This window comes from Oncorhynchus tshawytscha, unplaced genomic scaffold (assembly GCF_018296145.1).
Source record: "Oncorhynchus tshawytscha isolate Ot180627B unplaced genomic scaffold, Otsh_v2.0 Un_contig_5367_pilon_pilon, whole genome shotgun sequence".
Classification (NCBI taxonomy): Eukaryota; Metazoa; Chordata; class Actinopteri; order Salmoniformes; family Salmonidae; genus Oncorhynchus; species Oncorhynchus tshawytscha.
This window is the reverse complement of record NW_024608335.1, coordinates 42,501-58,349: the sequence shown is the minus strand read 5'-3', so window position 1 is coordinate 58,349 and position 15,849 is coordinate 42,501. Positions and strand designations below refer to the sequence as shown.

The 15,849-nt window shown below is 47.3% G+C and overlaps 2 pseudogenes; one reads left to right on the top strand and one right to left on the bottom strand.

Annotated features, from left to right (window-relative positions):
* Window positions 1-862: 862 nt before the first annotated feature.
* LOC121843460 lies at window positions 863-9,737 on the bottom strand (annotated as a pseudogene).
* On the top strand, window positions 9,722-14,583 carry LOC121843459 (annotated as a pseudogene).
* Window positions 14,584-15,849: the final 1,266 nt, after the last annotated feature.

Here is a 15,849-nt window from a genome sequence, read left to right as displayed (position 1 = left end):
TGATCTCTCAGTCCATCACCATCTAGTACAGGGATGGGCAACTTTGAAGAAGGCGGGGCCGCAACAAATCAGAACTCATGAGCGGCTAGATGTTCTTTAGCATTCGGCCATCAGATTTGCCACCAAAGCTCCTTATAGGACACATCTCAGCACTCTGTACTCCTCTGTAAACTGGTCATCTCTGTATACCCGTTGCAAGACCTACTGGTTGATGCTTATTTATAAAACCCTCTTAGGCCTCACTCCCCCCTATCTGAGATATCTACTGCAGCCCTCATCCTCCACATACAACACCTGTTCTACCAGTCACATTCTGTTAAAGGTCCCCAAAGCACACACATCCCTGGGTTGCTCCTCTTTTCAGTTCGCTGCAGCTAGCGACTGGAGCGAGCTGCAACAAACTGGACAGTTTTATCTCCATCTCTTCATTCAAAGACTCAGTCATGGACACTCTTACTGACAGTTGTGGCTGCTTTGTGTGATGTATTGTTGTCTCTACCTTCTTGCCCTTTGTGCTGTTGTCTGTGTCCAATAATGTTTGTACCATGTTTTGTGCTGCTACTATGTTGTGTTGCTACCATGATGTGTTGTCATGTGCTGCTACCATGTTGTGTTGCTACCATGTTGTTGTCATGTTGTGTTGCTACCATGCTGTGTTGTCATGTGTTGCTGCCTTGCGATGTTGTCTTAGGTCTCTCTTTATGTAGTGTTCTCTCTTTATATATATATATATATATATATTTTTACCACGTTTTCTCCCCAATTTCGTGGTATCCAAATGTTAGTAACAGTCTTGTCTCATCGCTGCAGCTCCGTACAGACTCAGGAGAGGCGAAGGTCGAGAGCAGTGGGTCCTCAAAACACAACCCAACCACACTGCCTCTAGACACAATGCCCACCTGGACACCAGCCACACTGCCTCTAGACACAATGCCCACCTGGACACCAGCCACACTGCCTCTTGACACAATGCCCACCTGGACACCAGCCACACTGCCTCTAGACACAATGCCCACCTGGACACCAGCCACACTGCCTCTTGACACAATGCCCACCTGGACACCAGCCACACTGCCTCTTGACACAATGCCCACCTGGACACCAGCCACACTGCCTCTAGACACAATGCCCACCTGGACACCAGCCACACTGCCTCTTGACACAATGCCCACCTGGACACCAGCCACACTGCCTCTTGACACAATGCCCACCTGGACACCAGCCACACTGCCTCTAGACACAATGCCCACCTGGACACCAGCCACACTGCCTCTAGACACAATGCCCACCTGGACACCAGCCACACTGCCTCTAGACACCAGCCACACTGCCTCTTGACACAATGCCCACCTGGACATCAGCCACACTGCCTCTTGACACAATGCCCACCTGGACACCAGCCACACTGCCTCTTGACACAATGCCCACCTGGACATCAGCCACACTGCCTCTAGACACAATGCCCACCTGGACACCAGCCACACTGCCTCTTGACACAATGCCCACCTGGACACCAGCCACACTGTCTCTTGACATAATGCCCACCTGGGACACAAGCCACACTGCCCACCTGGACACCAGACACACTGCCCACCTGGACATAATGCCACCTGGACACCAGCCACACCAAAGTCGGGATACACCGTACACCTGGCAACCGCCACAGAAGTCACTGATGCGCGATGGGACAAGGACATCCTGCTGGCCAAACCTCTCCTATCCCAGACAGCGCTGGGCCAATTATGCACCGCCTCATGGGTCTCCCGGGTCACGGCCCGGCTGCGACAGAGCCTGGACTTGAACCCAGGATCTCTAGTGGTATAGCTAGCACTGCGATGCAGGGCCTTAGATCTCTGCACCACTCGGGTGGCCCCTGTTGTCTCTTTTGTCGTGATGTGTGTTTTGTCCTATATTTAATGTATTTTTTTAGGTCTTTTGGTAGGCCGTGTTTAAATAAGATTTGTTCTTAACTGACTTGCCTAGTTAAAATAAGGTGAAATGTAAAAACGAGGGCTGCAGGTCTGCGTACTAAATAATATCTGAGGTAGAGCGGATTGATTTTGTTAATGGGGGCCCCAGGGCAAAAGTTTAGATAGCTGGCCGCTAAATCAACAACAAAAGATTTGCTGACATGGGCTGAATTGACTGACAAGAGAAACACTGCTGAATCACAAACACATTTCAGATTGCACTTAGGGTATTCCACTATCTAACTCTCAACAGTAAATTAAAGACTGAGTTCCTAAAAAAAAGTTGCCCATCCGGATCTAGCATGACCATAGAACCTCACTCTACATTATGGAACTCAAAGTGCAAGCAGAGCAAGTGATTTAGGCTAAACAAGGAAGTGAGTTCAGGAAAAATCAGAAAGTATGCATTTGGACTAGTTTTCACATTTAAACTTTATATGCCCAAACTCAGAATCAATTGGACTTCCCAAAAATAACCTAACCCAAAATAATAAGGTTGCTGTCATTGAACATTCATTTTCAATAGCTATTTTCAACATCCATCTCATATAGAAGTGCAGGCTCTCTCCCACCTCGATGTTAGCCCCTTTCAAGTCCCACTTTGGTAGACAGTATTTCAGGCTCCTAGATGTTAGCCCCTTTCAAGTCCCACTTTGGTAGACAGTATTTCCAGGCTCTGTATTGAGCTTGGGACTTTAACGTTGTATCTGCATTTTGTCCAAATTGAGTTATAGCCTTGTTCTGTTCAATGTTCTCTACCTACAGTACATAGTACTCTAAATACTCCAACTCCTGTTGGTCAAAAGAATACAAGATCACATTTGCTGACACCATTCAATAACCAATCAGGGTGAGTCTTTAAAAGCCGATTACTTCAGAATCATATTTCTGCCGATAGAACCTTAAAAGTCCCATGCTCTCTATATGCGCTAGCAATTGAGGTTAGTCTGAACCCAACAAATATTGTGTGAGTGCGAAAGGCATCTCTTTCTTGAACACAGAACAGTTGACCCCATTGATCATCATCATCCAGTCGTACAGTGCAGGCAAGTCTAGCGTATGAGCGAGGCCAGATAGAGGTTCCTACCTTGCCACAGATAGGAGACTCTGGCCTTAGACTCTCAGCTGCCAGGATGTGTCCATGAACCACATTGTCCACAAAGTGAAATCCACAGGTTAGAACCATCACTACAGAGACAGAGCGAGCGAGGCAGAGAAAGAGAGAGAGGCAGAGAAAGAGAGAGGCAGAGAAAGAGAGAGGCAAAGAAAGAGAGAGGCAAAGAAAGAGAGGAGGCAGAGAGAAGAGAGAGGCAGAGAAAGAGAGAGAGGCAAGAAAGAAGAGAGAGAAAGAGAGAGAAGAGAAAGAGAGAGAGGCAGAGAAAGAGAGAGGAGGCAGAGAAAGAGAGGGCAGAGAAAGAGAGGGAGGCAGAGAAAGAGAGGGAGGCAGAGAAGAGAGAGGCAAAGAAAGAGAGAGGCAGAGAAAGAGAGAGGCAGAGAAAGAGAGAGAGGCAGAGAAGAGAGAGGCAAAGAAAGAGAGAGAGGCAAAGAAAGAGAGAGAGCAAAGAAAGAGAGAGAGGCAAAGAAAGAGAGGAGGCAGAGAAAGAGAGAGGCAGAGAAAGAGAGAGGCAGAGAAAGAGAGAGAGAGCAGAGAAAGAGAGAGAGAGGCAGAGAAAGAGAGGCAGAGGAGAGAGGCAGAGAAAGAGAGAGAGGCAAAGAAAGAGAGAGAGGCAGAGAAAGAGAGAGGCAGAGAAAGAGAGAGAGGCAGAGAAAGAGAGAGAGGCAGAGAAAGAGGCAGAGAGAGGCAGAGAAAGAGAGAGAGGCAGAGAAAGAGAGAGGGCAGAGAAAGAGAGAGAGAGGCAGAGAAAGAGAGAGAGGCAGAGAAAGAGAGAGGCAAAGAAAGAGAGAGAGGCAGAGAAAGAGGCAGAGAAGAGAGGCAGAGAAAGAGAGAGAGGAAAGAGAGGCAAAGAGAGAGAGGCAGAGAAAGAGAGAGAAAGAGGCAGAGAAAGAGAGAGAGGCAGAGAAAGAGAGAGAGGCAGAGAAGAGGCAGAGAAAGAGAGAGAGGCAGAGAAAGAGAGAGGCAGAGAAAGAGGCAGAGAAAGAGAGAGGGCAGAGAGAGAGAGCAGAGAAAGAGAGGGCAGAGAAAGAGAGAGAGGCAGAGAAACTACATCAACAGATACAATATAAAACATTAACTTTGGTCGATCCCACTATGTCAGGTGAAGAGTCCATGTTCCATTCCAGTCCTGTGTATGACTGACCCGATGATGAACTTCATCTTGCCCCTGCGTGCCGTGTCGACCAGGATGGGCACCAGCTGGGGGTCCCGGGGGCCGAAGATACCGTGAGGTCGGATGGCCACTGTCAGGAGACCCTTCTCCTTGTCACAGGCCTTCAGAACCAGCTGAGACAGCACAGAGAGACAAGATGGATAGAGGAGAACATGACTTATTTAATGTGGAGCTGATGTGGAGTATGTAGAGTCTATGTAACATGTATTTATGGATGGTCCAGCATCAATGTCTTCATGTGTAGGCAGGTTCTCCCCCTAGCAATGCTCTGGTAACATTAATAGAACTATGATCAAGCTGTTCTATCTTGGTCTCTGTGTAGCAGTGTCCTCACCTTCTCCTGTTCTATCTTGGTCTCTGTGTGTAGTAGTGTCCTCACCTTCTCCTGTTCTATCTTGGTCTCTGTGTGTAGTAGTGTCCTCACCTTCTCCTGTTCTATCTTGGTCACTCTGTGTAGTAGTGTCCTCACCTTCTCCTGTTCTATCTTGGTCTCTGTGTAGTAGTGTCCTCACCTTCTCCTGTTCTATCTTGGTCTCTGTGTAGTAGTGTCCTCACCTTCTCCTGTTCTATCTTGGTCTCTGTGTAGTAGTGTCCTCACCTTCTCCTGTTCTATCTTGGACTCTGTGTGTAGTAGTGTCCTCACCTTCTCCTGTTCTATCTTGGTCTCTGTGTGTAGCAGTGTCCTCACCTTCTCCTGTTCTATCTTGGTCTCTGTGTTGTAGCAGTGTCCTCACCTTCTCCTGTTCTATCTTGGTCTCTGTGTGTAGCAGTGTCCTCACCTTCTCCTGTTCTATCTTGGTCTCTGTGTAGTAGTGTCCTCACCTTCTCCTGTTCTATCTTGGTCTCTGTGTGTAGCAGTGTCCTCACCTTCTCCTGTTCTATCTTGGTCTCTGTGTGTAGCAGTGTCCTCACCTTCTCCTGTTCTATCTTGGTCTCTGTGTGTAGCAGTGTCCTCACCTTCTCCTGTTCTATCTTGGTCTCTGTGTGTAGCAGTGTCCTCACCTTCTCCTGTTCTATCTTGGTCTCTGTGTGTAGCAGTGTCCTCACCTTCTCCTGTTCTATCTTGGTCACTCTGTGTAGTAGTGTCCTCACCTTCTCCTGTTCTATCTTGGTCTCTGTGTAGTAGTGTCCTCACCTTCTCCTGTTCTATCTTGGTCTCTGTGTAGTAGTGTCCTCACCTTCTCCTGTTCTATCTTGGTCTCTGTGTAGTAGTGTCCTCACCTTCTCCTGTTCTATCTTGGTCTCTGTGTGTAGTAGTGTCCTCACCTTCTCCTGTTGTATCTTGGTCTCTGTGTAGCAGTGTCCTCACCTTCTCCTGTTCTATCTTGGTCTCTGTGTGTAGCAGTGTCCTCACCTTCTCCTGTTCTATCTTGGTCTCTGTGTGTAGCAGTGTCCTCACCTTCTCCTGTTCTATCTTGGTCTCTGTGTGTAGTGTCAGTGTCCTCACCTTCTCCTGTTCTATCTTGGTCTCTGTGTGTAGCAGTGTCCTCACCTTCTCCTGTTCTATCTTGGTCTCTGTGTGTAGCAGTGTCCTCACCTTCTCCTGTTCTATCTTGGTCTCTGTGTGTAGCAGTGTCCTCACCTTCTCCTGTTCTATCTTGGTCTCTGTGTGTAGCAGTGTCCTCACCTTCTCCTGTTCTATCTTGGTCTCTGTGTGTAGCAGTGTCCTCACCTTCTCCTGTTCTATCTTGGTCTCTGTGTGTAGCAGTGTCCTCACCTTCTCCTGTTCTATCTTGGTCTCTGTGTGTAGCAGTGTCCTCACCTTCTCCTGTTCTATCTTGGTCTCTGTGTGTAGCAGTGTCCTCACCTTCTCCTGTTCTATCTTGGTCTCTGTGTGTAGCAGTGTCCTCACCTTCTCCTGTTCTATCTTGGTCTCTGTGTGTAGCAGTGTCCTCACCTTCTCCTGTTCTATCTTGGTCTCTGTGTGTAGCAGTGTCCTCACCTTCTCCTGTTCTATCTTGGTCTCTGTGTGTAGCAGTGTCCTCACCTTCTCCTGTTCTATCTTGGTCTCTGTGTGTAGCAGTGTCCTCACCTTCTCCTGTTCTATCTTGGTCTCTGTGTGTAGCAGTGTCCTCACCTTCTCCTGTTCTATCTTGGTCTCTGTGTGTAGCAGTGTCCTCACCTTCTCCTGTTCTATCTTGGTCTCTGTGTGTAGCAGTGTCCTCACCTTCTCCTGTTCTATCTTGGTCTCTGTGTGTAGCAGTGTCCTCACCTTCTCCTGTTCTATCTTGGTCTCTGTGTGTAGCAGTGTCCTCACCTTCTCCTGTTCTATCTTGGTCTCTGTGTGTAGCAGTGTCCTCACCTTCTCCTGTTCTATCTTGGTCTCTGTGTGTAGTAGTGTCCTCACCTTCTCCTGTTCTATCTTGGTCTCTGTGTGTCAGTGTCCTCACCTTCTCCTGTTCTATCTTGGTCTCTGTGTGTAGCAGTGTCCTCACCTTCTCCTGTTCTATCTTGGTCTCTGTGTAGTAGTGTCCTCACCTTCTCCTGTTCTATCTTGGTCTCTGTGTGTAGCAGTGTCCTCACCTTCTCCTGTTCTATCTTGGTCTCTGTGTGTAGCAGTGTCCTCACCTTCTCCTGTTCTATCTTGGTCTCTGTGTCTCTGTAGTAGTGTCCTCACCTTCTCCTGTTCTATCTTGGTCTCTGTGTGTAGCAGTGTCCTCACCTTCTCCTGTTCTATCTTGGTCTCTGTGTGTAGCAGTGTCCTCACCTTCTCCTGTTCTATCTTGGTCTCTGTGTGTAGTAGTGTCCTCACCTTCTCCTGTTCTATCTTGGTCTCTGTGTGTAGTAGTGTCCTCACCTTCTCCTGTTCTATCTTGGTCTCTGTGTGTAGCCTCACCTTCTCCTGTTCTATCTTGTCTCTGTGTGTAGCAGTGTCCTCACCTTCTCCTGTTCTATCTTGGTCTCTGTGTGTAGCAGTGTCCTCACCTTCTCCTGTTCTATCTTGGTCTCTGTGTGTAGCAGTGTCCTCACCTTCTCCTGTTCTATCTTGGTCTCTGTGTGTAGCAGTGTCCTCACCTTCTCCTGTTCTATCTTGGTCTCTGTGTGTAGCAGTGTCCTCACCTTCTCCTGTTCTATCTTGGTCTCTGTGTGTAGCAGTGTCCTCACCTTCTCCTGTTCTATCTTGGTCTCTGTGTGTAGTAGTGTCCTCACCTTCTCCTGTTCTATCTTGGTCTCTGTGTGTAGTAGTGTCCTCACCTTCTCCTGTTCTATCTTGGTCTCTGTGTGTAGCAGTGTCCTCACCTTCTCCTGTTCTATCTTGGTCTCTGTGTGTAGCAGTGTTCTATCTTGGTCTCTGTGTGTACCTTCTCCTGTTCTATCTTGGTCTCTGTGTGTAGTAGTGTCCTCACCTTCTCCTGTTCTATCTTGGTCTCTGTGTGTAGCAGTGTCCTCACCTTCTCCTGTTCTATCTTGGTCTCTGTGTGTAGTAGTGTCCTCACCTTCTCCTGTTCTATCTTGGTCTCTGTGTGTAGTAGTGTCCTCACCTTCTCCTGTTCTATCTTGGTCTCTGTGTGTAGCAGTGTCCTCACCTTCTCCTGTTCTATCTTGGTCTCTGTGTGTAGCAGTGTCCTCACCTTCTCCTGTTCTATCTTGGTCTCTGTGTGTAGTAGTGTCCTCACCTTCTCCTGTTCTATCTTGGTCTCTGTGTGTAGTAGTGTCCTCACCTTCTCCTGTTCTATCTTGGTCTCTGTGTGTAGTAGTGTCCTCACCTTCTCCTGTTCTATCTTGGTCTCTGTGTGTAGTAGTGTCCTCACCTTCTCCTGTTCTATCTTGGTCTCTGTGTGTAGTAGTGTCCTCACCTTCTCCTGTTCTATCTTGGTCTCTGTGTGTAGTAGTGTCCTCACCTTCTCCTGTTCTATCTTGGTCTCTGTGTGTAGCAGTGTCCTCACCTTCTCCTGTTCTATCTTGGTCTCTGTGTGTGGTAGTAGTGTCCTCACCTTCTCCTGTTCTATCTTGGTCTCTGTGTGTGGTAGTAGTGTCCTCACCTTCTCCTGTTTTATCTTGGTCTCTGTGTGTGGTAGTAGTGTCCTCACCTTCTCCTGTTCTATCTTGGTCTCTGTGTAGTAGTCGATGGGCTTCTTGGCGTAGGGAAGGTCTTCTCTCCCATCCTTGATGTCTGTTCCTTCAAACACCACACTGGCACTGCTGGTCAGTACCACTTTCTGTAGTAGACAGACAGAACTGACTAGCTATTTACTAGATCAGTAATTGCAGAAAGTCCTAGTATTTTAACAGAGCATTTCTTTTATTGAATTTAGTCTGTCTTTATTGTAATATCTTTTATGACACTCCTCTCTGTCCAATAATAACTCTATACTGCCCCCTACCTGTACTCCGGCCTCAGTGCAGGCCTGTAGGACAGTCTGTGTCCCCTGGATGTTGACTCTCTGGAACAGAGCCTTGTCATCACTGGCTGGGGCTGGAGAGGCACAGTGGAACACCAGGGAGACGCCTTGGAGGGCTGTTAGGAGAGCCTGGGATAGGGCCACACACACACACAAAATGATGTTCAGATGCAGACGCACATAGAACCCACAGACAAGCAAAAGAAATACTGACCTCATGTGTACACACAGGCCACAGTTCAGTTTTCTACTGTGTTATTGATTTGTTAATTGTTTACTCCATGTGTAACTCTGTGTTGTCTGTTCACACTGCTATGCTTTATCTTGGCCAGGTCGCAGTTGCAAATGAGAACTTGTTCTCAACTAGCCTACCTGGTTAAATAAAGGTGAAATAATAATTTTAAAAAATGTAAAATGTCCATAGATCATAACAAGGTCATATAACATGGCCCAAACAGCTCAGTAGGTAGGTAGGTAGGTAGGTAGGTAGGTAGGTAGGTAGGTAGGTACAGACAGACCAGACTCACCTGTTTGTCACAGAGGTCTCCCTGGTGGAAGGTGACACCAGGTAGTTCGTAGCTCTGCCTGATGTCAAACACCGACACAGTATAGCCCTTACCCAACAGCTTCTCTACCAGGTGTCTACCCAGGAACCCAGAGCCTCCTATCACTGCACACCGCTTACTGCTCTGTACAGGGATAGAGGGACAACATTCAGTAAAGACAGAAAGAGACACACAAATAAACACATGAGAAGAACAAATACATAGCTGAGCATGTGGCATACAGCTCAGAATTGGATATTTAGTACAAACTGCTGTGTACTCACAGGTCGTATGCGTGTGGCCATGATAAACTGCAGGTGAGACGTCGGTGTTGGGAGACAAACTGGAAGAGAAAAGACCGAAAACAGTTTGACAAGATCATGTCACATGGACAATGGAAGCAGGATGAAGACTACATTCAAACATCTTTCGGCTATTTCAAGTTTTCAAATAAAAAGACACTAAAATGCTATCAAATAAGTGAAAAACGTATCATTTTACCAGTTCAATCTGTTTTGCAAAAGTATGAAACGTCGCGCGAACAAATAATAAACCCTGTATCCGCTGAGCGCGAGATGCGCTCTCATTGGGTGGACGGGAGTTCGGCTGTGAAGGTGGCATGCTCGAACAGCCAATGGAGTGGAGCCTACGTCAAAGAACGCCACTGCTCTGACCAACCGGGACTTAATCACAGTGAGACCACACCCACAGTGAGTAGAGTGTAAAAGCCCTAAACCGTTTTTATATTTCACACACCTCAGTATCAGATGAGTTGGCGCACGGAAAACAGATTCTGGATCAGAGCTTCAACGATCAATCCAGCCAATTGTCGTATCGCGTTTTATACGACATGTCGTCAACAACCAGTAATATTCTCGCCCAATTAGATGCCCTTGATTTAGCTTCGTAGTACGAATTGTTTCCATTCTGAATATTTCATTTTGCACACCCGGCGTGCAGAATAAGCTAAATCGAGTGCACAGTCACAGACTAATCAACATGATCATAGCACTGACTGAATACTGCGCTCATTGACTGGAAATCTTAATTTTATTTTCTTAATGTATTACTCAAACATTATATTAAACCTATTATAACATTGTACTATGCTTGTTAATAACGGCATATCTGTTGCTGCTCTCGTGTAATAAACTATCCGTTGTTCTATCTATGATCTCATCTCTGTCTGGATGATAGGAGGGGAGGGGAGAGAGGAGCGACATCAATAGATTACACAAAACCCTCGTTAGTAATTTTACGGTTCTCTTGTTGCTGCCTTCGCGAGTGATCATCTGAAATGGTGAGTATGTCCATGGTGGAGCGGTTCTGTTTTGATGCTCCTTGTGCTTATACCACAAATTACAAAAGGCCTCGCTACACAGGCTACCACAACCTGTATTACCCCTAACTGGCTGTCCGATAGGAATAATAGGTTTGCTTATTACTCGGTCAATGGAAGAACGTGTATATTATCTGATAGGGCTAGTCATGGGATGTGAATAATCAGAATTAAAAAAGCAATGATGCATATATTCCCATGTCCTGAAAGCTTTCATTCTGTTGCCAGCTATCTGTAAATAATCCGCTTTAGGGCTGCTCATGCTTTTCTTTAAATGACATACATTGTCTCCCTATTTATGGCATGTTTCCCCCAGACGATCTGACTTTACATTGAAATGGCCCTATGTAGATACAAGACGACAACTGAAAATACACCGTTCTAAGGTTGTCCCTGTCTCTATCTCCCGGCTGCATATCAATAGTCTAGCATAGATTAGACAAGGAATCACCTTAAAACCATTGAGATGCCCATCAACCCTTAATGTGCTTCCTTGATGTCATCGCTAGGCAACCATCGTAAAGAGGCCGTCCCTAGGTCCGGTCCCTCCCCCAGGAAGAAGTCCGGCCCCAAGTCAGAGCTCACTGAGGAGCTGAAACAGGAGATCAGAGAGGCCTTTGAACTGTTCGACACCGACGCCTCTGGACACATTGAAGTCAAGGAGCTAAAGGTCAGAGGTTCAGGGTTAGGGGTTATGCACAGGGACAATGTTTGCGTAACATAATGTATTACAGTACCCATAATGCTTAGTAATACAGTGTCGGTCAACAAATATCGTCCTGGGGAGCTAAGGTGTGCTTTTGTTCCATCTCAACACTAACACACCTGGTTTTAACCAACTCATCTGTTTTTATCTATCTATCAATCTGTCTCTCTCTAGGTTGCTATGAGGGCGCTGGGGTTTGAGCCGAAGAAAGAGGAGATTAAGAGGATGATAACGGAGGCGGATAAGGACGGAACAGGAAAGATCTCCTTCTCTGATTTTCTCACTGTCATGACTCAGAAGATGGTAAGAAAAACAACATAGTGAATAAATGTAATAAAAAATGTACAGTCAAGAGCAAACGCTGTCAGTGTAACATTACAATTTAGCAACTAAAAAAAAATTGATAGGAGCAGTGGTGTAAAGTAAAAATGAAGTAAAAATACTTTGAAGTACTACTTAAGTAGTTTTTTGGGGTACTTTACTATGAACTGTACTTTGCTATTAACAGTTTTGACAACTTTTACTTGTATTTCACTACATTCCTAAAGAAAATAATGTACTTTTTACTCCATACATTTTCCCTGACACACAAAAGTGTCGTGGTGGCAGGTAGCCTAGTGGTTACAGTGTTGGGCCAGTAACCGAAAGGTTTCTAGTTCAAACCCCCTGAGCTGACAAGTTAAAAATCTGTTGTTCTGCCCCTGAACAGGCAGTTAAACCCACTGTTCCTAGGCCGTCATTGTAAATAGGAACTTGTTTCTTAACTGACTAGCGAGTTAAAATTGTAAAAAGTACTCATTACATTTTGACAGGAAAATTGTCCAATTCACACACTTATCAAGAAAACATCCCTTGTCATCCCTACTGCGGACTCACTAAACACAAATGCTTTGTTTGTATATTAGTGTTAGTGTTGGAGCGTGCCACTGGCTATCCACACATTACAAATAAATACAACAAATTGTGCCACCTGGTTTGCATAATATAAGGAATTTGAAATTATTTATACTTTTGATATCTAAGTATATTTGAGAAAATCTGTTAACTTTTGATACTTAAATATATTTAAAATGAAATACTTTTAGACTTTTTACTCAAGTAGTATTTAACTGGATGACTTTCACTTTTACTTCAATCATTTTTTATTAAGGTATCTTTACTTTTACTCAAGTATGACAATTGAGTACTTTTTCCACCACTGGATAGGAGTTGTACATTTTACTTCACAACTATACAGAGTATTGTGTTGTATTACGGGGTATTTTTGTGATATTGTCTCACCGTGCTGTATTACGTTGTGTTGTAACTGTCTACCAACCTTAGGCTGAGAAGGATTCTAAGGAGGAGATCCTGAAAGCATTCCGTCTGTTTGATGATGATGAGACGGGGAAGATCTCCTTCAGGAACCTGAAGAGGGTCGCCAAGGAACTAGGAGAGAACCTGACTGACGAGGAACTGCAGGTGAGACATACACCTGGACAGCACTGTACACACACACACACACACACACACACACACACACACACACACACACACACACACACACACACACATACACAGAGGATGCTATGGGATAGGTTACAAGATAGTTTTAATTTGTCAAAAGAAATATACTCTCCTCATCGCTCTCCCGCTCCTTCCCCTGTACCTCGCTTCCTCTCTCCCTCTCCTTCCCCTGTACCCCACTTCCTCTCTACCTCTTCTTCCCCTGTACCCCACTTCCTCTCTACCTCTCCTTCCCCTGTACCCCGCTTCCCTCTCTCCCTCCCCTGTACCCCACTTCCTCTCTCCTTCCCCTGTACCCCACTTCCTCTCTACCTCTCCTTCCCCTGTACCCCTGCTTCCTCTCTACCTCCTTCCCCTGTACCCCGCTTCCTCTCTACCTCTCCTTCCCCTGTACCCTGCTTCCTCTCTACCTCTCCTTCCCCTGTACCCCGCTTCCTCTCTACCTCTCCTTCCCCTGTACCCCACATCCTCTCTCCTTCCCCTGTACCCCACTTCCTCTCTCCCTCTCCTTCCACTGTACCCAACTTCCTCTCCTTCCCCTGTACCCCACTTCCTCTCTACCTCTTCTTCCCCTGTACCCCACTTCCTCTCTACCTCTCCTTCCCCTGTACCCCACTTCCTCTCTACCTCTCCTTCCCTGTACCCACTTCCTCTCTCCTCTCCTTCCCCTGTACCCTGCTTCCTCTCTCCCTCCCCTGTACCCCCACTTCCTCTCTCCTTCCCCTGTACCCCACTTCCTCTCTCCTTCCCCTGTACCCCACTTCCTCTCTACCTCTCCTTCCCCTGTACCCCACTTCCTCGCTCCCTCTCCTTCCCCTGTACCCGCTTCCCTCTCCCCTCCCCTGTACCCCACTTCCTCTCTCCCTCTCCTTCCCCTGTACCCCACTTCCTCTCTCCCTCTCCTTGCCCTGTACCCCACTTCCTCTCTCCCTCTCCTTCCCCTGTACCCCACTTCCTCTCTCCCTCTCCTTCCCCTGTACCCCACTTCCTCTCTCCCTCTCCTTCCCCTGTACCCCACTTCCCTCTCTCCCTCTCCTTCCCATGTACCCCACTTCCTCTCTCCCTCTCCTTCCCCTGTACCCCACTTCCTCTCTCCCTCTCCTTCCCCTGTACCCCACTTCCTCTCTCTCATCTCTCTCCCTCTCCTTTCCCTGTCCCCCTTCCTCTCTCATCTCTCTCCCTCTCCTTCCCCTGCTTCCTCTCTCCTTCCCCCTGTCCCCTGCTTCCTCTCTCCTTCCCCTGTCCCCCTGCTTCCGCTCTCCTTCCCCTGTCCCCTGCTTCCTCTCTCCTTCCCCTGTCCCCCTTCCTCTCCCCCCATTCCCCATCCCTCCCCTCTTTCCTTTCTCCTCCCTTCCCATCCCTATCCTTTCCCTGTCCCCCTTCCTCTCTCATCGCTCTCCCTCTCCTTCCCCTGTCCCCTGCTTCCTCCCTCTCCTTCCTCTCTCCCCCTTCCCATCCCATTCCCTCTCCATCCCTCCCCTCTTTCCTCTCTCCTCCCTTCCCATCCCTCCCCTCCTTCCTCTCTCTTCCCTTCCCACCCCACCCCTCTCCTCCTTCCTCCACTCCAACCTCCAGGAGATGATCGAGGAGGCAGACAGGGATGGAGATGGAGAGGTGAACCAGGGAGAGTTCCTCCGCATCATGAAGAAGACCAGCCTGTACTGAGACTAGACCAGGGTGTTGTGGGGTTAGAAGACCAGCCTGTACTGAGACTAGACCAGGGTGTTGTGGGGTTAGAAGACCAGCCTGTACTGAGACTAGACCCGGGTGTTGTGGGGTTAGAAGACCAGCCTGTACCCCTCCAACAGCCCACCTCCTCTACCCCTAGTCACCTCCTCCTCTACCCCTAGTCACCTCCTCCAACAGCCCACCTCCTCTACCCCTAGTCACCTCCTCCCCTCCAACAGCCCACCTCCTCTACCCCCTAGTCACCTCCTCCAACAGCCCACCTCCTCTACCCCTAGTCTTCTCCTCCCCTCCAACAGCCCACCTCCTCTACCCCTAGTCTTCTCCTCCTCCAACAGCCCACCTCCTCTACCCCTAGTCACCTCCTGCAACAGCCCACCTCCTCTACCCCTAGTCACCTCCTCCAACAGCCCACCTCCTCCAACAGCCCACCTCCTCTACCCCTAGTCACCTCCTCCAACAGCCCACCTCCTCTACCCCTAGTCACCTCCTCCAACAGCCCACCTCCTCTACCCCTAGTCACCTCCTCCAACAGCCCACCTCCTCTACCCCTAGTCACCTCCTCCAACAGCCCACCTCCTCTACCCCTAGTCACCTCCTCCCCTCCATCTATTTGAACTGTAACGTAAGGTGAACGTTGTGACTGTATTTTATTATTCGTATTGTTGTATTTGTGTCTCTTTGAATTATCTACAGTAAGATCTCCTGCATTGAATGTTTTGTACATATAAACTGCATGTGCAGATATATAATATATATATATAGATAGAAGATATTAATGAATGAAATACCTTTTAGCAGTTTTTCACAGTGTCAGTGTATTCGTAAGACAAGATTATGGTACTGTACATGATGAGAGATCTGTACCATGTTCTGTCCATAGTGATCTGTACCATGTTCTGTCCATAGTGATCTGTACCATGTTCTGTCCATAGTGATCTGTACCATGTTCTGTCCATAGTGATCTGTACCATGTTCTGTCCATAGTGATCTGTACCATGATCTGTACCATGTTCTGGCCATAGTGATCTGTACCATGTTCTGTCCATAGTGATCTGTACCATGTTCTGTCCATAGTGATCTGTACCATGATCTGTACCATGTTCTGGCCATAGTGATCTGTACCATGTTCTGTCCATAGTGATCTGTACCATGTTCTGACCATAGTGATCTGTACCATGTTCTGACCATAGTGATCTGTACCATGTTCTGACCATAGTGATCTGTACCATGTTCTGTCCATAGTGATCTGTACCATGTTCTGACCATAGTGATCTGTACCATGTTCTGATCATAGAGATCTGTACCATGTTCTGACCATAGTGATCTGTACCATGTTCTGTCTATAGTGATCTGTACCATGTTCTGTCCATAGTGATCTGTACCATGTTCTGGCCATAGTGATCTGTACCATGTTCTGTCCATAGTGATCTGTACCATGTTCTGTCCATAGTGATCTGTACCAT